The 24103-nt window shown below is 40.3% G+C and overlaps 1 protein-coding gene across 17 annotated transcripts in view; it reads left to right on the top strand.

The window, feature by feature from the left end:
* eya1 (EYA transcriptional coactivator and phosphatase 1) overlaps positions 1–24103 on the top strand; it is a 269107-nt gene that overhangs the window by 39153 nt on the left and 205851 nt on the right. The gene's annotated exons all lie outside the window — the stretch shown is intronic.

Here is a 24103-nt window from a genome sequence, read left to right on the forward strand (position 1 = left end):
GAGCCTTGGCAAATTGTAGCCTCAGTTTTCTGTTCTTAGCTGACAGGAGTGGCACCTGGTGTGGTCTTCTGCTGCTGTAGCCCATCCGCCTCAAGGTTGGACGTATTGTGCAGTCAGAGATGCTTTTCTGCATACCTTGGTTGCAAGGAGTGGTTATTTGAGTTACTGTTGCCTTTCTAGCTTGAACTAGTCTGGCCATTCTCCTCTGACATCTGGCATCAACAAGTCATTTGCGCCCACAGCACTGCAGCTCATATTTTCTCTTTTTCAGACCATTCCTTGTGAACCATAGAGATGGTTGTGCGTGAAAATTCCAGACGATCAGCAGTTTCTGAAATACTCAGAACAGCCCGTCTGGCACCAGTAACCATGCCACATACAAAGTCACTTATATCATCTTTCTTCCTCATTCTGATGCTTGGTTTGAAATACAGTAGATCGTCTTGACCATGGCTGTGTCCGAAACCACATACTTCTATACTATACAGTACGCTAAAATCAGTATGCGAGCCGAGAGTAGTATGTCCGAATTCATAGAATTCGAAAAATCAGTAGGTGAGAAGTACCCGGATGACTTACTACTTCCGTCGAGATTCTGAAGTGCGCATCCCATGCACGCTGCGCTATACCATAATGCCCCATGAGAGAAATCATGAATGGAAGTGAGGCGACGCAACTGAAGCAGGTAGGTCACGTCACCATGACAAAATGGCGGATGTAGTACGTCCGAATTCCATTCAGACTTTTCACATTCATACTGTATAGAACGTACTTTTCTAACGGCCGAGTAGTACGTTTAAATTCAAATGCAGTACCTACTGAGTAGTAGGCGGTTTCGGACGCAGCCCATGTCTACATGACTAAATGCATTGAGTTGCTGCCATGTGATTGGCTGATTAGAAATTTGTATTAATAAGCAGTTGGACAGGTGTACCTAATAAAGTGGCTGGTGAGTGTATACATCTGCAGAAAGTCAGAATTAGGAAAAACTAAACTCACAATTGTGAGAATCAAGTAGAAGATTTTACATTTTTCTTGTTTTTTATTTTTTTTTATTTTCTGAGTTTACATCTTGCTATTCTTATTGCAGTTTTGACATTTATTTTTTCACAATTTTGAGGCTAAAAGTTAAATAAACAAATATTAAAGCAAAAAAAAAAAAACAATTATATATTTGGCAGAAACACACTTAAAGCCCATTTTACCCTATCATATAAAACAAACTGTACGTACATTTATTGTTTGAAATATAGAAAAATAACAGATAAAATCAACTCTTACTTTTAGTTTAACTAGACATATAATTTGCAATGGCTTTAAAAATTTAGGAAATGTTATACTATTTTATTTTGAAGCTTGTTCTGCTTATCATGCCTGCGTTTAATTGATCAGATACAATAATATTATGTAATATTATTACAATTTAAAATATATATATATTTTTTTTTTTAAATAAATTTTCATTTATTTTTTTACTGTAGCAACGTTGATCATGCAACATGGATTCACATGACCTTTGCAAGTCCTTCTATTATTATAATCTGGTGTTTAGCCAATGTTTCTGATTAATATTTTTGTTGAAAAAAAGGTTGTGCTGCTAATTTTCTTTTCTTTTTTTTTTTCTTTTTTTTGAGAAACCAATACACTGTTTTGGATTCTTTGATTAATAGAAAGTTCTTAAAAGCTAAATACCTTTGATAAGTATAATTCTTTCATGCTAAGTAAAAATATTAATTTCATGAAACACCTTGAACTTTTAAACAGCACAACATTTTTAAGAAACAAAACAAATGCTGTTTCGTGGGCTATAAGTATGGCAAGTATTTTTCAGCCACCGATAAACTTAAACATAATGTATTCAGTTAAAAAGAATAAATCCTTCATTTAGTTGATCAAGCTTAAATGAAAGGTCATAAAAATGCAATTGGCATAAGGAGCAGCAAGCGAGCACAGAAAGTCCATTGAATATACGGTTGTAAAATAAATGTTGATAATTTAAAGACATTCATGAGTGACACAATGGAATTTAATGCTGTTTTTGTCCAGTGAATTGGCAGATCAAACATGGTGAGTTTATAATGTCATGACAGATTATCTAAAGGGTCTGAGCTGGCTTATTCAATACTAAAAGTCCCCATGCATATTGAATTTGGACAGGTATGTTCAATCATTTTTAATAAATGCAATCAATCTCAAAATGCTTTTCTACTAATACTCTGGAAATTATTTGGATATGGGGGAGATCAGTCTTACAATATGTCTTCCAGTGTTGGAATGTCATTAACACACACACACACACACACACACACAAGCACGCACTTCCTAAACTTACCGATGGAAGACTTCTCTTTTTCCCTTTCTTACCACTACTTATAGCCTGTACTTAAGTATGCCAATTTAGCTGAATTCATGAAATCAATGGCTCACTGTTAGCTGCCCATTGATGTAGAACTACAGCGGTGACTGCCCTTTCCCATGCTTCCATCCCGGGACCTCTGCGGCCCACAAACAGAGGGAACACCTGTTTCCCCAAGCCCAGTCCCCCAGCACCTGAAATCTTAGCAATGGCTCAGGCTATTGAGAGGCAGCCGCACGATAAGCCCGCCCTAGAGATGGACGGCGGAAACTCGATAATGAAAGGGGATGCCTAATAGATGAATCTGGTGCAATTTGCCAAAACACGCCCTGCCTTTCTCAGGAAAATTATCCACACTTGCAATAGGAAGGCCATTGTCTTGGGAGAGTTTGTGCTTTATCTGTGTATTCATTATCTGTATTACAACAGCATAATGGGCCGCTGGTAGGAGTGGACGGCGGGAGCTTTTTCCAACTGATGTGGAATTAAAAGTAGCTTTGCTGTCATTGGCATAAATCAATGTTATTAAATCTGGTGGGAAAACTCCAGGTTTCCTGAAATACCTTCAGCCTGGAAGAATAAATCCTAGAATCATAAGCCCTAATCCTGACTTTTGGAGGAGTCTGTACAATCTTGCATACTTGAGTTTGATAGAGCTGCTTAAACTCCTGAATCAGGGAAAACTGAATCAGACAATAAATCTAAAGAGGTTTTTGTATGTACTTTTTTTTTTTAATGGTGGACAATTTGAATAATTTAAATTGTGCTGATGATTAGGTAACACTTTATTTTGATGGTCCCTACTGCACATTTTGTTGACTAAAAGTTATATTGCAACTACACGCCAATTACTTCTCATTCGAGTATTATTAGACTATCTGCTTAATACCTGCTGATTCTGCTTATTCAACAGACATTTAACTGACTATAAGAATTTTACATGTCAACTCACACTAACCCCAACCCTAACATTCTATAAACGAATGAGAGTTAGTTGGCCTGTATATGCAATGTTACTTTAAATTCAACAAAATGCGTAAAAAGGACCATCAAAATAAAGTGATACCAATTATTAGAAGTTAGCATAAAATTTTATGTTATTTTATATCATATGTTTATATTATATTATATTATATTTCTTGGATAAATTAAGATTGATATTAGCAGGCAATTTAATTATGGAGACCCTTTCCCCTTGAATTTATTAATAAATTAATTTTTAAACAGGTTTTGTAACGATAAAATAAAGATAATGACCTTTTATTTATGTAAAAATAAATACAATAGGCCTAGAGTATACAATAGTGGTCAAATTTTATTTTTAAATATATTTTTTGTTTTTAAAGTTTTTTTAATCTCTTTTTTTTACCTAGACTGCTTTTTTTTGTCAAATATGCAGCAACATTATAATATTTTGAAGTATTCTTTTGATTTAAAATGTCAGTTAGCTTTTTGATTAATTTTATTTACATTTAAAATGTACATGTTTTGTAACAGGCGTCACGTTGGCACAGTTGGTAGCTTGATCGCCTTACAGCAAGAAGGTTGCTGGTTTGAGCCCCGGCTGGGTCAGTTGGCATTTCTGTGTGGAGTTTCCCAGATAGGTTGCAGCTGGAAGGGCATTCACTGCGTAAAACATTTGCTGTTCAACATTGGTGGTTCATTCCGCTGTGTCGACCCCACATTAATAAACGGAGTAATCCGAAAAGAAAATGAATGAATGATTGTTTTGTTATTGTAGGGCAGCACAGTGGCTCAGTGGTTAAATTTGGTTCGAGTACTGGCTGGGCCAGTTGGCATTTCTGTGTGGAGTTTGCTTGTTCTCCCCGTGTTCGTGTGGGTTACCTTTGAGTGTTCCCCCACAGTCCAAACACATGCGGTATATAGGTGAATTTGGCAAGCAGAATTAGCCATTGTGCAGGTGCGCTGCTGGCCGGTACGGGCCCTATGAAAACATTTTGAAGATTCATTGAAGAGCAGTGGGAAGGTGCGGGTGGGGTTTCTGGTGGGTCCCTGGTTTATACTTCTGTGTCAAGTGACCTGCGTAACCCACGGCGCATGCAACAAGTCTAGCTGTGCATTTATACTTCTGCGCGCTGCCTCTGTTGGTCTGCTTTAACACTTCCAAACGCTAGTAGGCAGTGAAGTGTTAATGTTCCTCTGTGTCGAGTTTCTTTGCTGGTGTTTTGTATTTTCTGAACGCTTCCTGAATATACAAGTGGCTCAAACTCGCTCATTTTTAGGCAGGGACCAACAGACTTGCAACAACTTTAACCATAAGGTCAACACAAAACAAAACTTTCCATTTGGAGCTCCTTCTCAGGACTCCACACTTGTAAACAATCGCTCCATCGGCTCTTGGTGCCACCCAGCCTCAGCGCTATCAAGCGGACCAATTACAGGACTTGCGATACGCGTCGTTGCGACATGTAGTTACATTTTTTGAGAGGTGCACGTCAGCTACGCCGACGGCCACGGTGTGGGGCTATGCATCAACGCGTAGGCTGCGCCGTAGCATACGTGTGCGCTTGACGTAGAAGTATAAATCAGCCTTATTAGTATTTCTGTGGGCCACAAAATGGCGCGAGCCTTTAGAATTGTTTTAACTTCCCTCCCTAGCGGCGCCCCTGTATAAGTGAGAGTGTATGGGTGTTTTCCAGTATTGGGTTGCGGCTGGAAGGGCATTAATAGTTGGTGGTTCATTCCACTGTGGCGACCCCTGATACATAAAATTTACTGCCATTGTTGAAAGACATGATGTAATGTCTGAATAGAAGTATAATATTTCTTAAAAAAAAAATAAATAAACTTTTTTTATTTCTTTAAAAAAAAACTGCTCACCTCAATCTGGTAAATGGTAGTGCAATATGAATAATATGAATATGCATAATATGAACTTCTGCTCTATTTTTGCTTTGCATAGGACAAAGTGCACTGCATAGCACAAATCAGTTCTGTACATATAGAGACTTTATTACTTGACAAGGAACACAAATACTCAGTCCATGGAGAGCCTCATATAATTTCTGTCTTTTTCTCTATTGGTCATATTTCACTGACCCCCTCCTGAGGGTGAGTAACCTTCCCCAATCCTCCTTTGATGTCTACGGGATGTTGAAGCACTATTTGTAATAATTGCTGATCCAACCTCTTTACATTCTGCCTCCTACCAGGCCACAACTGCAAACTCAGATTTTAAGGGTGACCTTCACATCGTCCATTATTGTGATGTCTGAACGGGGAGGCATGCTTGCTGATTCGTAAATTGCAGTTTAAAAACATTTTTGTCTTCATGATCTCTCCTCTTTCATGCTCAGTAGTGTGCGCTTTAGAAGAAATGGCTGTTAAGGGGCTCATCACTCAAAGAGGCATTGGGTTCCCTCTTAGAGACTGCAATAGGTATTACTCCTTAGGTGAATGACTACACAATAATTTTACAGCCTTTCTAAGAGTAATAAATAATGCATTCTGGACAAAGTATATAGTTAAGCTACTACATGGTTGAATCGCTTAGTACCTCGGTAAAACCACTTACTGTAACTTATGGAACATTTTTGGGGGCTGTCCCTCTGTGTCTCATACTTGGAATTTTTAGTATCACCTTGGTTGAGGTTCCAATCGAGTTATAGCATTAATAAAATGTGACATATACACACTGCAGATCAACAATTGGTCAGAGTGAGTCATCATCACTACCAGCATTATTGGTTATTCATACACACTACTTTTAAATAGTCAGCAGCAGTCACTGCTGTATTGTTGGTCCACATGACTAAAACATTTTTACAATACCAGGAGAAAAATAACACCTGAAATTGCAGCATTGTGCACCTAAACTGCAGCTCTGCACAAGAAGTTTTTCTAGAGGAGAAATGGTCATGCCGACTGAACCTGGTTTCTCTCAAAGTTTTTTTCCTTTACTTTTGTCAATTGGTGAAGTTTGTTCCTTGCCGCTGTCGCAATTGGCCTGCATGGTTGGGGACTTGTGGAGCTGCGCATCGATGGATTTGCTTTTCAGTGTTTGGACTTTAGCAGTGAAAGTTAAATCACCCTGAACTGAACTGAACTGAACTTAAACTCTGAAAACTGGAAATACATAGTTTCAATTTACTATAATCTTCTATGTTAAGCTGCTTCGACACAATCTACATTGTGAGAGCGCTATAGAAATAAAAATGAATTGAAATTGCATTGAATTTAAAGTAAAGAAGAGGTCCAGACATTCCACTTGTTAGTAGCTGTAAAGAGGATTAGATTATTCATTCATTCATTCATTTTCTTTTGAGAAAATTAGGTTGCAGCTTAACAACAAACAACTGACAATGATCAGCTCAAGTAAATCTTATGTGCTTTATTCAGTGTTAAATGCTAACAATGTGTGTTTGAATTCCATTTACATGATGTTTATTGCCATACTACTGAAATCAGCAGCAGGTAGTTCATTTCAGACCTTGGGAAAAAAAAAAAAAACTGTTTGAAATTGAACCTTAGAACTGTGGAATATTGCAAACACATATCAGTGATTCAGCATGTGCATTTAATAATGATTTAGGGGTTTAATATGTATTAATTAGAGTATACACCTTACTATTTTGTGAGTGAGTGCATATTCTGTGCTTTTGATTGGTTGCTTAAATTTCTGTCTTGTTTCGCCTGGTGCAAACAGCCAAATTACTTATCACTGCAACACTCGTCACGTAGCTTGTTACAATGTAATCTGCTCACCTTATGCTTCATAATGTTTATATTATTTGCTAATTGATAACCTCATGTGGTACGCTGAATCTAGGTGCTGAAATATAAATGGTTAAACTGGTGGTAAGCAGGTAAGCAAGGATAACACAAATAAACAAGAATAATCACTTGGCATGTTTCTAAAATATCTGCTAACTTATTATGGTTTGTTTATGTTTTAGAAGAGTCAAAAACTTTGGGACTTATCATACACCCGGCGCAATGTGGCGCAAGGCGCAGCGTAATACTTGATATATATAAGAATATATATAGGATATAAATATAAAGGATTAAAATATTACAAAACATATTATTTTCTAGCCTACATAAATATGAAAAATCACAGTTTTTTTGCCTTCTTCATCTCGGGAGATTTTTGAGTTTATTCATAACAATTTGCTTTTGTATAATGTTAATAATATTAGCAGTATTATTTATTAAATCCATATTTATATTTGTTTTATTAAAAACAAGCTTAGATTTGCTCACCTGCAGGTTTTAGACCATATGGGGCACAGCATGTGTTTTAGGATATAACTCGGGTTTTTGAACACACTTCGTTATTGTTATTCATTTATTAGTTTGCTGGAAATAGAAATAGTTTTGAAACAAATATTTGCGTTTAACAAACTAAATTAATTATTTATAGGCTAATTGATGCATAAAGGTTTCCCTATCCAAGAGTGAAAGTGAAAGTAGATCGATTATCTCTCATTCTTGCATGGTAGATGCTCTGTTTTACTGTTTTCTTTAAAAAAAAAAACAAAAAAAAACTGTTAACTGTTTGCTTGTGAAATGCTCATTTTTTCCACTTCCACTTACTTTACGTCCTGTAAATAGCAAATGCGCTTATGGCACGACGCAGCTGGCTCTTAAAGGGAATGGGTGACGAGACTCTGATTGGTTTATTCTCAAAACACACCTATACCTCATTAAGAAAATAAACTCAACCCTTTTTTTACCCTCCCTGTGTTATGTAATAAGATAGCACATGCTAATTTGCAGTCTCAAATTTTGCCATGTATATTAACCTAAACTACTTATTATAAGTATTACTACTGGTTAACTACACAGCTTATGCTTGTAAAAGCACAAACATTGTAATAACTAAAGAAATATGATCACCTTGAACAAGTGAAAATCCAGCAAGCATGTGTATGTTTGTGTTTAATAGACATCAAATAGATGTCTTAGCTAAAATAAGGGCCACATTTGGACTGTCAGTGAAATCTTTATAGACAAAAAAAAACAGATCTACCAATCTACTCATCGAATGGCTTCCCATATAAAGTCTGTCTAATCTAGCTATTGAATAACTGAACTCTTTTTGGTTGTTGGGCTATTGTTTAGTTTTGTTGACGATTGTTAGATTTCAATCAAATTAGATTTTTCACTGACAGCCAAAATTTAGAGATCTATGTTCAGATGTATATCAGATGTCGATTAAGCACAAAGTAAAATGCTTGGTGGGAATGTATGAATATTATTTAAAAATCTATCAACTGCTTGTGTTAGCAAACTCTTGTCTTGATGCACTGTGATTGTTTGCTGAATTTCATTGCAGTAAATATTTAGGATTTTCAGTATATGGTTACATATAGTCAACTTGATATCAGTGGTTTACACACCAGCTTTGACTTCTAATATGGTGGACAACAAAACATATTCCTTGTTTTGACCAACAGTAATGAAATGGTATGGACTGTCTCTTTAAATCTATATAAACCAATGCACTTTAAAATGTTAACTTGGTGCTTAACTTATTATGAATAATTGCGGAGCCTTAATCATGTGCTATGGATGACCATTTAATGTTAACATATATTTCTCTCTCCATCTCCTTTGAATGATTATTAGCCCTATTGCTCTTTTGGGGCAGTATAGAATCCTAAGGGGGGATCTTGTTGAAGAGGACCAATTAAACTTTCCTCACCTTTCCACATGGCCTCAACTCTGAGCTAAAGATTTTAGCTTCCTCTCTCCGATTGTGCACTGAATGTCGGTCTGCCTCTTGCTGAAGGGGAGCTTTAAGGGCATACTGTGAAAAGTATTGATCTTGAGAATCAATCGGAGAGATAGAGAGAGAAGCAGAGAGGCATTATCTGTTAACACCGCAGACACATAGTCGTGATGGGCACTCATCAGGAGTAAAAGAACAGCGTCTAATACATTCACTTGAGAGGACAGAACAGTTTCCCTCTCTTTCTCTTTCTCCTTCCTCTTTCCTTCCGTATTAGTCCCAGGGGCTCAGTTAAGGATGCTATCACTCTATTCAGATCACTCCATCCAGCGCTACCACCCCATTTCTCTCTCACACTCGCTTACAGTCTTTGTGTGCATGCTAAAAAGGATGCGAAATTCACATACAGACTCCATTTGGACCCAGTTTTGAAATGATTTTAACAGTTACTCTGGATGCTCTCTAACACGTTACTGCGTGTGTTGAGATTTCACTGTTTCCATTTAGTGTGTCCGAAGATCTGATCCAAACTATTTTCAGTAGGAACACCTCTGTGAAATGTCTACTGAACTGCTGCCATGCTCTTAAAGAGGCAGCGTGTATTTAGTTGTGTTTGCTGTGCATTTTATGGCTCAGTTCCACTGAAGAGTTAGGTACAGCACAGAATGGTAGGCATTTATGTCTGTTTCTTCTGTACAAGGCACCAAAATAGTGAACTGTACCACTTTTTGCCACCATTTCACAAGGATATTTAGCAAATTAGTACACTACCGAAAGGTGAGCTAGACTTACTGCAGAATGCTATTGCTTTACAGAGAATACGGTAGCCGAGAGAGCTTAACATGCTGCAATTAAAGGTTCAAGATACCCTGGATTACTTTTTTTTATTTTAGATTTAACAGATTTGTGTGAGTTAAGCATCAGTTAAGACAACGTTAGCACCTGTCAGCTTCAAATGTGGGGAAAATGGGATACTTTTGAAGTTTTGTCATCTAATTTCCTCTTCCAGGTTTAAAATAATTTAACAAAATCAAATTTGCAAACAAAGTGATGACAGATCGGTTTCACAGTAATATTCATAGCTGAGTTTTCTTATCCTATGAGAAGAGCCTGCTTCCTAATTATTCATGACTGCACATGCTTTCCGAAGGCAAGGCAGACATGCCAAGCTGCGAGAACCGAGTGACTGGGTGAGACCGCATCTGCGAACTCCGCATATGACATGCAGTGTTTAGCCATTCATGAAGGGTCTAGCCATTGCAGTGTTTAGCCATTCATGAAGGGTCGTATGTGTTTGTTTCCATGATCCATGGCATTTGTTGCATGTTTTTCCCCATGATGCTGTTAGGGCCAATACAGCAAAGCTGTTCATGTGCAGTAAGCATTTTTGTTGAGAGAGCTGTGCAACAATTGGAGAATGGCAGACTTTGTCTTTTATCAGCTGAGTTTGTTCGCATTTAGTCACCGCCTATCCATGCTGCTGTGTTTTCATATGTTGAAAATTCTCCAGATTACCGGTGGGGCTAATGGTTGAAATAGACAGGGCAAGAGACCTGCTGCAGCGCTATCCACTGTGTCTACATTCAGACCCGAGCATTTAAGAGGGGAGAACTCCTCATTTATAGCATTTTTATAAGCATGATTATTTTTATAATAATATAAATTGTGGTTGTGTGTATATGAAATTACAAATAACATATGCAGCAGGGCATTACATTACTGTTTATTTCTTAGCATTTTTAACTTTGTATACCAGTGGTTCTCAAAGTGGGGATCAGGACCCCCTCTGGGCTCATGGTACAATGAGGGTGGGGTTAAATTTGGGTAATAGTTACATAAAAATAACATTATGCAAATAAAAAGCCATGATTTTTGAGCCTTTCAATTTTTTTTAACTCCTGGGGTGATTACGTTACATTAAAGATGCAGCAGATTGATTTTATGGCACTATGGTAAACTTTCTGACACCTTTAGGGCACTCATGTACATTAAAATAAATACAGGCCACAGCTGAACATGGAGGATGATCTCCAAATGGTGTTGTTCAAAATTAAGCAAAATATAGACTTATTATATAGGGCCTATTGTGTGCACCGTGGTGTGCACAGTTTATATATTTATAACCATCTCAGAGGATATTGGGGGTCTCAAATCACTGGCATTGTTATTTTGGGGGTCGTGGGCTGAAAAGTTTGGGAACTCATGTTGTAAACTATAAAATCATGGGTCTCCTCAAAGTTTGTGTATCATTTTTTGAGCAAACTGACAACAGTTGTTTGTCCCCTCTTTCTCCCCTGCTCTGCTGGCCATGCCCACTCCTCCCTCTGGTTGCAGTGTTCTATGCACATTATGATGCATTTAAAAAAAAAAAAAATTCTGAAGTAGACTTGAACTGAAAGATGGGGGTTTCATGACTCTTTAAAGAAAACAAAGTCAATAACAAAAAACACCAGCAAATAAAGATAATATACTCCTCAGTTTGACAGCATACCAGTTCCAAATCCTCACATCACAAACACATAAAAAAAACACGCTGCATTTTCTCGCTACGCAAAAAAAAAAAAAAAAAAAAAAAAATATATATATATAAATATATATATATATATATATATATATATATATATATATATATATATATATATATATATATATATATATATATATATATATATGTGTGTGTGTGTGTATATATATATATATATGTGTGTGTGTGTGTATATATATATATATATATATATATATATATATATATATATATATATATATATATATATATATATATATATATATATATATATATATATATATATATATATATATATATATATATATATATATGTGTATATATACATATAATAAGAATAAGAATATATATAATAAGAAAACACCAGCATTTTTAAACATGCAAACAGCACAGAAAACAACAAAAATGTTTCAAGGGGACCCAAAAATGTGACAAACCTGTAAAGAATTTGCTTATTGTGCCATGACTATTCTTCAGTGAAGTTTTAGGTGATCTTTGATAGCTGAGTTTTTTTTTGTTTGTTTATTTTTTTTGTCTTTTGCATATTATTAGCCTAAATAACCATGGCTGCGTCTGAAATTGCCTACTACTCAATAGGAACTGCAATTGAATTTAAATGTACTGCTCGGCTGTTAGAAAATATGATTTATACAGTATGAATGTGAACAGAATGGAACTCGGACATACTACATCTGCTATTTTGACTCATTTAGTTGCTTTGATTCTCTCTTATTCATGAATGAGCAGTCATGAATGAGCAGTCAGTCATCCGGGTACTTCTCGCATACAGTTTTTTGAATCCTGAATTCGGACATATTACTCGGCTCGCATACTGTTTTTAGCGTACTATAGTATAGACGAATGCAATTTAATATAACCCAAAATATCAATCCAAAATAATTTGAAATAACCAAATTTTTCATGTTTTATGTCCCCTTGATACATTTTCATTGTATTCTGTCCTATTTGCATGTGCTGTGAGAAAATGCAGGGGTTTTCTGCATTTGTTTGCTTTGTAAGAAAATGCAACATTTGTTTATTTTTTTAACATGTCTGAACTCTAAGGATTTGCAACACATATGCTGTCAAACCGATGAGGATCTTTTCTTAATTTGCTGGCTTTTTTTTTTAATTGCATTTGTTATTTTTTTTTAATTGCAGCACAATAAGCTCTCTCTGCCACTGTAGAATCATTACCAGTGCTTCACGTGGCTTAAGCCAGCAGAACGAACACAGAGAAAACAGCATTTTAAAATACACAGCCATGACATGACACTGTAATTTAATTCTTGGCATACAACATTTAGCAACGCTGAAACAAAGCTTGTCATCTTCTTGTGACAAAAAGCCAAGAAACAAGAACATGATCTGCTCTATGTCCTCTATTGTTGTTTATGAGACTGTTCTCGTTGTGTCTAAATGTGTGGAAAGCACGAGTGTGCTGCTTCCTCTTTCTACTTTGCACTTTACCACACTTTGAAAGAATGAACTTAATTAAGCAAAAGACTAGATAGATAGATGTGAATGGCCCATATAACTTTCTTCGTTGACTAAGAATGATGTTGATTGCAAATTTCTGCTATACACCACCAAATTCTGTCGGCTGTGGAAATGCAAGGCTGATCAGGGTAACACACACCAAACCGTACTATAATGTACTAATCTGAACTGAATGCTCAGTGGAAATGAGGTATTTATTGCATAGTTCACCCCAAAAAAGAAAGACTGTTCATTTACTAACCTTCAGGCTGTAGTATATACATGTAGATTTCTTTTTCTTCAGTAGAAATTTGATGTTTATGTGTCATTTTTTTTTAAATTAGTTTCTTTATTATAATATTTGTGATAATTATATATTCTTTTAATTTTAATTCTATTTTGAAAACAGCTCTGCTTCCTAATATCTTTTTAGCTACTTTCATGTTACAAATGAATGATTTTTGATTATTAAGAGCTTAGATTAGTTATAAATGGTAAGAAGATTTCAAAAGACAAGACAAGCAGGCTGATCATCTAATGGTGGGATTCAAATTGTGTATTCAAAATTTTTTTCTTAAAGAAAAAGTTCTCTTTTCTTCATTAATGAATAGCTGTTTATAAAAAAGGTGTTTTTTGCAAGCATCACTATTTGGATAATATTGTTTATTTTCTGAGTGAACTGTCTTAAAATAAACTTATAAATGTGAAATTTGTTTAATTCAGTGCTTCTTTTAAATCTAATACAGTGGGCCCTTGTTAATTGCGGGAGTTACGTTGTAAAAATAGCCCACAGTTGGTGAAATACACAAAGTAGTCTGCTTTATTTTTACAATTATTCTAGATGTTTTAAGGCTGTTTAACCCTTCAATACAACGTTTTCTCAGATAGGCATAACCATTTTCACCCATTTTTCTCTTGTTTAAACACTCACATAACTTCTACCTTCCTTTAGCTCAGGGGTGCCCAAACTATTTGGCCAAAAACCAATCTTGATTGAGGTTAGTGGGCCAAAGGTAAATATAGTTGCCATGGGTAATTCACATACATACATACATACATACATACATACATACATACATACATACATACATACATACATACTAGTTTTTGCTTTCATTTGCTTGTCAATGTCTTCTGCATAGTCATCCATTGAGTGAAAATATTTACATTTTAAAAAATCGGATTTATTTTTAACATTTAATTGAAACATTTAATTTTAGTTGTTTGCTTTTTTGTAGCTCAGCAAAAAAACAAAAAACAAAAAAAGTTATATTAAACTGCAAATGATGTTAAAGGCAATTGCACCAACCATGTCTATCATTCTCACTATCAACTTTGGCCTTCAGGCCCTACTTTGTGCACTCATGCTTTAGCATGCCCTGAAGTACAACTTTTTGTGTGAGGGTTAGCATCTTCCTCTGCCTTTTGGGTGCTACCATGGGTGCCTTTGATGGTGCAGGATGTTGCATCGACATTATGGAGTTCGTTTGGGAGAAAACTTGCAAACATATAGTATAGCACTTCAGAGTCAAGCTGCTAGAGATTGAAGATTTACATCAATTTGGCAAGCAGAATGTATTATATACTGTAAAGGAGACACTAAATGGAGGAGATTGATTGACAACGGTCCACAGCCAATCAGGATGCAGAACACAATATGCAGTAAAAAATTAGACTATAAATAAATCTGCGAGACCGTGAAAGGTGAACCGCGTTATGGTGAGGGACCACTGTATACATGTTTGGGTGTATTTATTTATTTTTTTTATATATATATATATCAGTGTACAAAAAAATAAATAAATAAAACCTGGAATAGGAATAGTAATGTCTGTCATTCACATTCTATACATCTTGTGTGGTCGTTCATGAAATAATTGAACAAGTTTTACCATACTGAAATTCAATTAGTATTTTTTTGTCCATAATCCAAGCAGGAAATACAAACAAGTGTACATATTCCATCTGTGCCTGATCATGGGTCTCAAAAATGGTGAAAAGCAGCACCTGAATTTCCAGCACAGTAAATGCCACTGGTCCAATTGAGCTTCATAAGCAGTCTATGATGCACAAGTGTCTGGAGACAGCTTGAGTGGATAACCATATGCTGTCACAGAAGACCAACAGAGCTTTGTATTGAGTGTTGAGCTGTGCTGGGAGTTGTGTGGGAGTCTGGGAGTGGGAGGAAGGGGAGAGAGATGAGGGACGGCTGGGGTGTGGGAGGGCTTGTCAGGAGTTTTCAGGAAGGTTACAAATCAAGGATTTCTGAACCTAGCCTTCTTCTCGGATTCACTCTCTGGAGTGGAAGTGTGTGTGAGAAGAGAGCGTGTTAGCCTGGCCGTTCGGCTCTTTATTGGAGCGTCGGCTAAATCAATGGCATATGTGGAAGTTGAGGGCCTCACAGAGCTGTCAGAATCTATGCTGCGCCTTCTTCAACTGGCAACGGTCCATCCAGTCACACTCCATCCACCACAACCAAACAAACTCACTCCCGCAAATGTCAGACATGTTGGAGGATGAAAGATTGCGGGCTGCTCAGTGATTACAAGAGGTTATGATCCAAGGATGAAGCAGGGATGTATAATGGATTTTAATACTTGCAGGTTCTATCAACTTTGAAAACGTACTAATTTTAATATAATACTATATATTAAAAATCATACTAATTATAATCTAAATTATCTGTTGCATGGCTGTAATTAGAGACAAAAAAGAAACAGTGTGACAAAAAAACATCATGTGACATTTATTGTTGTGGAAATACAGATTTTGTTTATCACCATATTCGTTTAAAAGATCATAATAAGTATTGGTAGCACGGTGGCTTAGTGGTTAGCACTGTCACCTTAAAGCTAGAAGTGTGCTGGTTTGAGTCCTGAATTGGCCAGTTGGCATTTATCTGTGGAGGTTGCATGTTCTCCCAGTGTTCGCATAGGTTTCCTCCAGGTGCTCTGGTTTCCCCCACAACCCATACACTTGCGCTATATATAAACTCGATGAACTGAATTGGCCGTAGTGTATTAGTGTGTGTGAATGAGTGAGGTGTATGGGTTTTTCCCAAAACTGGAAAGGCATCCACTGCATAAAACATGCTGGAATAGTTGGTGGTTCATTTTGCTATGGCAACCCCTGATGAATAATAGATTAAGTCGCAGGAAAATGAATACATTTTTTTTCTTTTGTGAACAATGTGTGATTTTATTCTTGAATAAATGGCTCTCAAGAGTAGATTTTTTTTTTTTTATTGAGTCAAGAAAATGACTGTTTCTCAATTACAAGAATGCTGAGAATGGACTTGTGTTCTTGTGGAGACCAAGTTACTTCGGAACAACGAACTCCGCGAGAACATGAGAACACATCCGTTGAGAAATGAGATGATGCGTTCTTCCAGATAGTCCATGACCTTTACCTATTTTTAACAGAAAATTATTTGAACACAGCATTCATACAATGACTTTTTTGTTTGACTGTTTTTCCCTTTCTACAATATATACTATGCATAAAGAGCTTACAAATATGCACTGCGTAATACAAATAAAACACATTTTAATACAAATTTCAGCAAATAGACACACTTAATGTGTTTATGCCTTTATTAAGATTTTTATTGTGAATGTTTGCTTTCACCGTCTCATTTAGGCAATCTCCGGGGACTAATAGGCTATATCTCTGAACTTTAATGATAAATCTATATAAAATTCTCCGCTTCCCACCTCCTTTATTCAGCTGCAATGACTTCTGGGACTTCTGTATCTGCATTCTCGGTATCAAGAGCACATCCCTGAACTATCACGCGTCCTCTTTTCTTGTGGTCTTGAGTTTTGGAACTGAACTATTACTTCAGTTGATGATGAAGTTATACATGAACACGAGAACACAAGAACACTATGGATCATAACAGAAATGGGAATTTCATTCAGAAAGCCAATTGTCTGAAAGAGTATGTAAATGGGCCGATGAATTGGCAGTGTCAGCTTGCACAGCTGATTCTTGTTGCAATCAATTTAGCAATAAAAGCACAGGGAAGCAAGGAGACGCATTCTTTTTAAGCTGAAGAGACCTATACTCACAGCTAAAAAACAATAATTATGTCGATGCAATATAGCACTTCTGTTCCCCCTCGGGGAACTAGGGTTTTTTTAGGAACTGGAGCGTTCCCCATCCGAAGGAAAACTTCAATGCTATAGTGGATTTATTCCACTTATGGGAAATGCCTGGAAAATGCAAAAATGACTGCAAGAATTTAAATATGACAGTATGTTTGGAAAGCATGCTGTCCCGATAGGGAGGATGCTGCGGAGGCCACCTGCTACCCAAGTGGGGAGATAAGGTGGCAAAACAGTATATGGATTAGCCCTGAGAAGTAGAGTACAGTACAGTGGCGTAGCGGATGGGCCCGCAGGGCACGCACCGCGGGGGGGCCCCGCGTGATTAGGGGGCCCCGCGTCGTCGCGATTTTCAATAATTGAAAATCAACCGGCAACCGCAATAATCAAACTCTTGGGAACAACTGTGGTCGGAACCAAAGTTCACAGGTCTGTGTTCTCTGAACACCTCTCAAGCGGTGGACTACTTCATTCTGATTGCTTGCCGCCAATGTTGCCAACTTAGCGACTTTGTCACTAGATTTAGTGACTTTTCAGACCCCCCTAACGACAAATCTAGCGACTTTTTAGTGTGTTATTGGAGATTTTTTTAGACTGTCATTTGTCCATACTGTACCGTCCCTACTCTTCTCAACGAGCTGCGTGTGATGCCGCCGACCCCTCCCCCGCCTCACAGCACTGACAGGCGGCCCAGTCAGTCCGCGTACAGCAGCCTCTCTCATCTGCAGCCCGAGAGCAGATCACCCCTCTGCGTACCGACGACAAATGATTTAGCACAGGCAGTGTGAAGGTATTTCCCTTGTACAGTCAAACCGATCTACTTCTACTTTATTTTAACAATTTAATTGGACCGTTTATTCTTTTCTTGTTCACAATCACAGATATTTTAGTGACAGTTTGTGAACTTGTCTGAGTTTATTACATATGAGAGATTACTGCACATTCGCTACACATCTATAATGACATGCTGTATTTAAACAGCAATAAGTTTAGTTAAATAAACATGCTTATATAAAGTGTAGTGCAATTATAAATACCCCTTTATTAACCATAGGCTGTTAAACAAACAGAAACGGTAAAACGTGATGACGTCAGTGATATGCAAATTGGCGTATGACGTATCTCCCCCCCCTCTTCATCAGGGGGCCCCGTCAGCGATCCCTGCAGGGGGGCCTCCGCATTTTGCGCTACGCCACTGGTACAGTAGAGTGCACACGCACTCCTGGGAGACGCGTCTTGCCCTGGCTCTGGAAGCAAGGGAGATAGCCTCCACTAACCAGTGGGCCAACCTCTGGGCCAACAAACCCTTTTTTGTTGAATCAAAAGTGAATCAAAAGCATACAGCTCGACCGGTGAACAAATCACTCCTACAAAGTTAGAGAAACAAAAATCTACCGCATAACAAGTGTTGTTTGATTTTTAAAAATTTTTTTTTGTAATTTAAGTCAAATTTAATTAAAAAAAAACAAAGTCAGATCTTGAATTTATGATTTTTAAATGCATGATTTTATTATTTTTAATCTAAATCATAAAGCTCAACTAGGGAATAAATGATCCCTTTGCATATGTTTCTGTTTTGATCTTTTCAGTTTACTAGCAAACTTTCAGTGGCTTAGGGAATCAAAAACTTGTAATGTTTGACCATTGTAATTTGCTTTTAAAATTACTTTTTTTGAATTGAAAATTAATTGCACACTGGACAACAGAGGTGGGGGTTTCGAGTCACATGAACTTGATTCAGAAAGTCAGACTTAAGAATTGCTTGACAAAAAAGGCACAATTTGACTTCAATTTGGCTGTCATGACTTGAAACTTGACTTAGACTGGAATTAAATGAAACCCCAAAAGCCTTTTTTGTTAAATATGTAACTGTTTGTTATATATTATGCATTGTTCAAAAAAAAAAAAAAAAAAAAAACCTGAAAGTTCTAAGTCACACATGCGCAGTATTATCAGCTCATCAGTTCCCCTTCGGTTGGGGAACTCCAGTGCTATAAGTGGATTTGATCTTTGGGAAAATCTACGTATGGGAGGTTTCTGATCAGAAGCAGCTTGTCTAAAGAGTATTGAACAGGCCAATGAATAAAATGAATTGGCAGCGTAAGCTTGCGCAGGTGTGCTGCATTGCCAATTATTCCAGCATATAAGCACACCTGGAGCGAGTAAACGCCATCCTTTTCGCTTTAGATCCTTTCTAAGTGAGTCGATGAGGGTTCCTCTTGCTAATTCAGCACTTCAGATTGAACGAGTGTCTTCCGGTCCAGAGTGGGTTTTCGCGGCGGCAAACGGTCGAGCTGGGTTTCTCCCTTGCCTGTGGTTCTTTGGGTCCGGTCCTCCAGAGCGGTGCGTATTGTTGCTAAGCTTTCCTAAAAGAGCAACACAGTCATGCAGCACGTCCTTTTCAGGATGGCACTCCGACTGTGCGTTTCTGGATGTGGGGGTTTCCTGGCTCTGGATGATGGACACGATCACTGCGTTACATGTTTGGGGGTCCAGCATGTTAATGTGGTGCTCGCGGGCGGTTCATGTCGTCATTGCGATGCCCTGACCGTTGCACAGCTAAGATCGCGGCTAACTTTTGTAAGAGAGTGAGCCACCCCAGTTGCCTCCTGTTCTAAAAAAGCAGCGGGTGCTCGGGCAGATGTGAGGGTCCCAGCGGGAGATAATCCACCGCCCAAGGGCTCGCGCACCTCTCGCTTCTCACAGCGCTCCATCCAAGCTTCGGGCAGTGAGAATGATCCATCTTACCAGATGGTAGCTCTCACCCTCGCTGACACCGGAGTGGTATGAGGTGATCCCGTCAGTGGAGTGCGCTATCGCAGTCAATCTTTGTCGGCGTGGCGCCTCTACGTGGCGGGGTTTGCCCCGCCTCCCGTCCAAAGCCTGTAGGTTGTCTGCAGGCGCTGGCTGAGCTGCACGAGGGCAGGTCTAACCCAGGCTTACTACATGAGCTGCGCACCGCGACCGACTATGCTCTTCGGACTACTAAGTCCGCCGCGTGTGCACTGGGGAGGACGATGTCCACACTTGTGGTTCAGGAACGCCACCTCTGGCTAAACCTGGCCGATATGCGCGATGTTGACAAAGTTCGCTTTCTTGACTCGCCCATATCCCAGGCTGGCCTGTTCGGTGACACCGTTGGTGAATTCACCCAGGAATTCAAGGCGGTGAAAGAGCAGTCGGATGCGATGGACAATGTCACCTATCGGTGCGGCCGTGAGCCCGCTCCGCCCGCCGAGCCATCCACCTCCGCTGCTCCTCGCCGAGGAGGGCGCGGGCGCGGCGTACACCTCGAAAGCAGGCAGCCCCCCCTGCCCAGGGCGCCGTTAAGTCCGGTAAACGGACCGTGAAGCGTCCCTGAGACAGGCCATCCAGAGAAGAGGAAACTTGCTCTTTCTTTTCTGCGGTTTGCATTCGAGGGTCGAGCGTGGCAGTACAAGGTCCCTAGCGCCCCTTCGGCTCGTGGGCATCTGCATACTCAATTATCTCGACGACTGGCTGATTTAAGCCCACTCGTGGGAGCAATTGATTATGCACAGGGACAAGGTGCTTCGTCATCTCCGCCTACTGGGGCTTCAGGTCAACCGAGAAAAGAGCAAACTCGCCCCCGTGCAGAGGATCTCTTTTCTCGGGATGGAGCTGGACTCGATCACCATGGTAGCGCACCTCTCCGAAGAACGCGCTCGCCTGTTGCTGAACTGTCTGAAAGAGCTCGACTGGTGGTCCCACTGAAGTTCTTTCAGAGGCTCCTGGGACATATGGCATCCGCAGCCGCCTTCATGCCGCTCGGATTGTTCCATATGAGACCACTTCAGCACTGGCTTCACGATAGGGTCCCAAGATGTGCATGGCACGCGGGCAGACACTGGGTCTCTGTTACTGCGCTGTGTCCCCGCGCCCTCAGCCCTTGGAATGAGGTGTGCCTCTAGGACAGGCGTCCAGCCATGTTGTTGTTTCAACAGATGCTTCCAACACGGGTTGAAGGGCCGTGTGTCGCGAGCATGCAGCTGTGGGCCTGTGGAAAGGTGCCCAGTTGCATTGGCATATTAATCGCCTAGAGATGTTAGCAGTGTTCCTCGCTCTCCACCGCTTTTTACCGGTGCTGGAGTGGCAACACGTGCTGGTCAGGACGGACAGTACGGCGGCGGTGGCGTATATCAACCGCATGGGGGGTATGCGCTCTTGCCGCTTGTCTCAGCTCGCCCGCCGTCTGCTCCTCTGGAGTCACCCGCGGCTGAAATCGGTGCACGCCATTCACGTTCCAGGCACGCTCAATCGTGCAGCCGATGCGCTCTCACGACAGCTGTTACGCCCTGGAGAATGAAGACTCCACCCCGAGACTGTTCAGCTGATATGGGCGCGATTCAGGGAGGCCCTGATCGATCTGTTTGCTTCCCCCGAGAACGCTCATTGCCAGTTGTTCGACACGGATGCACTGGCCCACAGCTGGTCTCGGAGCATACGCAAGTATGCGTTTCCCCCAGTGAGCCTGCTCACGCAGTTACTGTGCAAGGCCAGGGAGGACGAGGAACAGGCCCAACCCGACCTGGATATCAGAGCTCTCACTCCTCGCGACGGCCCTCCCCTGGCTGATCCCTTTGAGAGAAGACTTACTCTCTCAGGGACAGGGCACCATCTGGCACCCTCGCCCCGATCTTTGGAACCTCCACGTGTGGTCCTTAGACGCGAGGAAGACTTGAGTAACCTACCGACTGCCATGGTTATTACCATCACTCAGGCTAGAGCCCCCTCCACGAGGCGCGGTTACACCCTGAAGTGGAGTCTATTCACTGAATGGTGCGTCTCTCGCAGAGAAGACCCCCGAAACTGCCAGATCAGTGTTGTGCTCTCTTTCCTTCAAGAGAAGTTGGACAGCAGGCTGTCACCCTCCACTCTCAAGGTTTACGTGGCCGCCATTTCCGCTTATCATAACGCGGTAGCTGGCGGCACCGTGGGAAAGCATAACCTCATCATCCGGTTCCTTAGGGGTGCTAGGCGAATTAATCCATCTCGCCCCCCTCCCATGCCCTCTTGGGATCTCGCCCTCGTTCTCACGAGTTTTGTGAGCAGATCCCTTTGAGCCACTCGATTCAGTATCTCTAAGATTTCTGTCCCTGAAGACAGCTCTGCTGGTCATTTTGGCCTCCATCAAGAGGGTCGGGGACCTAGAGGCATTTTCGGTCAGTGACTTGTGCCTGGCATTCGGGCCGGATTACTCTCACGTCATCCTGAGACCCCGCCTGGGTTATGTGCGCAAGGTTCCTACCACCCCCTTCAGAGATCAGGTAGTGAACCTGCTAGCGCTGTCCCCGGAGGAGGCAGACCCAGCCCTTTCTTTACTTTGGCGCTCTGCGCATTTATGTGGACCGTACTCAGAATTTTAGATCATCTGAGCAGCTCTTTGTCTGTTATGGCGGTCGGTAGCAGGGAAGTGCCGTATCGAAACAAAGATTATCCCACTGGATTGTGGAGGCCATTTCACTCGATTTTTCGAGTCGAGGTCAGCCGTGTCCCCCGGGAGTACGTGCACACTCCACTCGGAGCGTTGCATCCTCTTGGGCGCGTGCACGCGGCGCCTCTCTAACAGACACCCAACACATTTGCAAGGTTTTACAATCTGCTAGTAGAGCCGGTTTCCTCAAGGGTATAAGGTAACCCTTTGGTGATTGAGGAAACAACTTGGTAGGGTGTTGAGACACGCTTGCTGCACCATGGAGATACGTGCGCCTTTTTATCTGTCAGTAAATTTCCACATCAGATGAGCCCTGCAGATTCCTCCGTGGCCCCCAGCACTGACTCAGTGGAGGAGTCACTTGCTGGCCCACTACGTTTTAGGTCTGCCCGCTGGTCAGCCCGCGGTTTGGGTATAGGTGCCTGCTATGCGTGATCCCCACTAGGCGATCCCATATGCTTATTCCGCCATGGTTAAGTCCCCCCCCTGGGTGGACCCGTGTCTTCCCTCTCCACTAACCACTTTTTTGCTATGCGTACTCCCCCTTTTTAGGGCTAGTCCATATGTAAATTCTGCCATCTATCCTTCCTTGGGTAACGGCCTCCGCAGCGTCCTCCCTATCGGGATTGCACGCTTCCCAACGTACTGTCCTATTTTCCTAGAGTTATCTAGATTCTCACGACTTCCCAAAAATATATCTAAATCCGTAAGACTTCTGTTTAAGTAGGATAAATTAGGGCCAGGGACACGTTGGAGGACTGCGCCTCCCATGATGTGGGTGTGTCACGCTTGCTTGACTATCCCCTCATCGGGGGGGATGAAGGTGCAGTCATTATGGCGCTTTCCATAGTTCTCCTATACTTGGATTTTCCCAAAGATCAAATCCACTTATAGCACTAGAGTTCCCCAACCGAAGGGAAACGTTCGAGGTTACAGAAGTAACCCTTTGTTCCCCGAGGAGGGGAACGGAAGTGCTATACTCCGTCGCCATAATGACTGTCCTTTAGCTGTTTGAAAGTCTATTCAGCTTAAAAGGATGGCGTTTGCTCGCTCCAGGTGTGCTTATATGCTGGGATAATTGGCAATACAGCACACCTGCGCAAGCTTACGCTGCCAATTCATTTCATTCATTGGCCAGTTCAATACTCTTCAGACAAGCGGCTTCTGATCCGAAACCTCCCATACGTGGATTTTCCCAAAGATCAAATCCACTTATAGCACTTCCGTTCCCCTCCTCGGGGAACAAAGGGTTACTTCTGTAACCTCGAACGTTCTTAGATTGGTCCGAAAGAGAGGTTCTCTGTATTGTTGCAAATAAAGCACTGCAAGCGATTCCTGACTCAAGTTGTATTTTTAAGTATGTGGATAAAACGGAATGTTTTTTTTTCATTCCATGTCAGAGGGAGTGCCAGGTAAGTTAAAAGGTAAGTAACTTGTGAATTAATTTTTACTAGAAATGAAACCATTTTAAAAGAATCAGTTGGATTTTCTG

The sequence above is a fragment of the Danio rerio genome, chromosome 24 (genome assembly GCF_049306965.1).
Source record: "Danio rerio strain Tuebingen ecotype United States chromosome 24, GRCz12tu, whole genome shotgun sequence".
Lineage (NCBI taxonomy): Eukaryota > Metazoa > Chordata > Actinopteri > Cypriniformes > Danionidae > Danio > Danio rerio.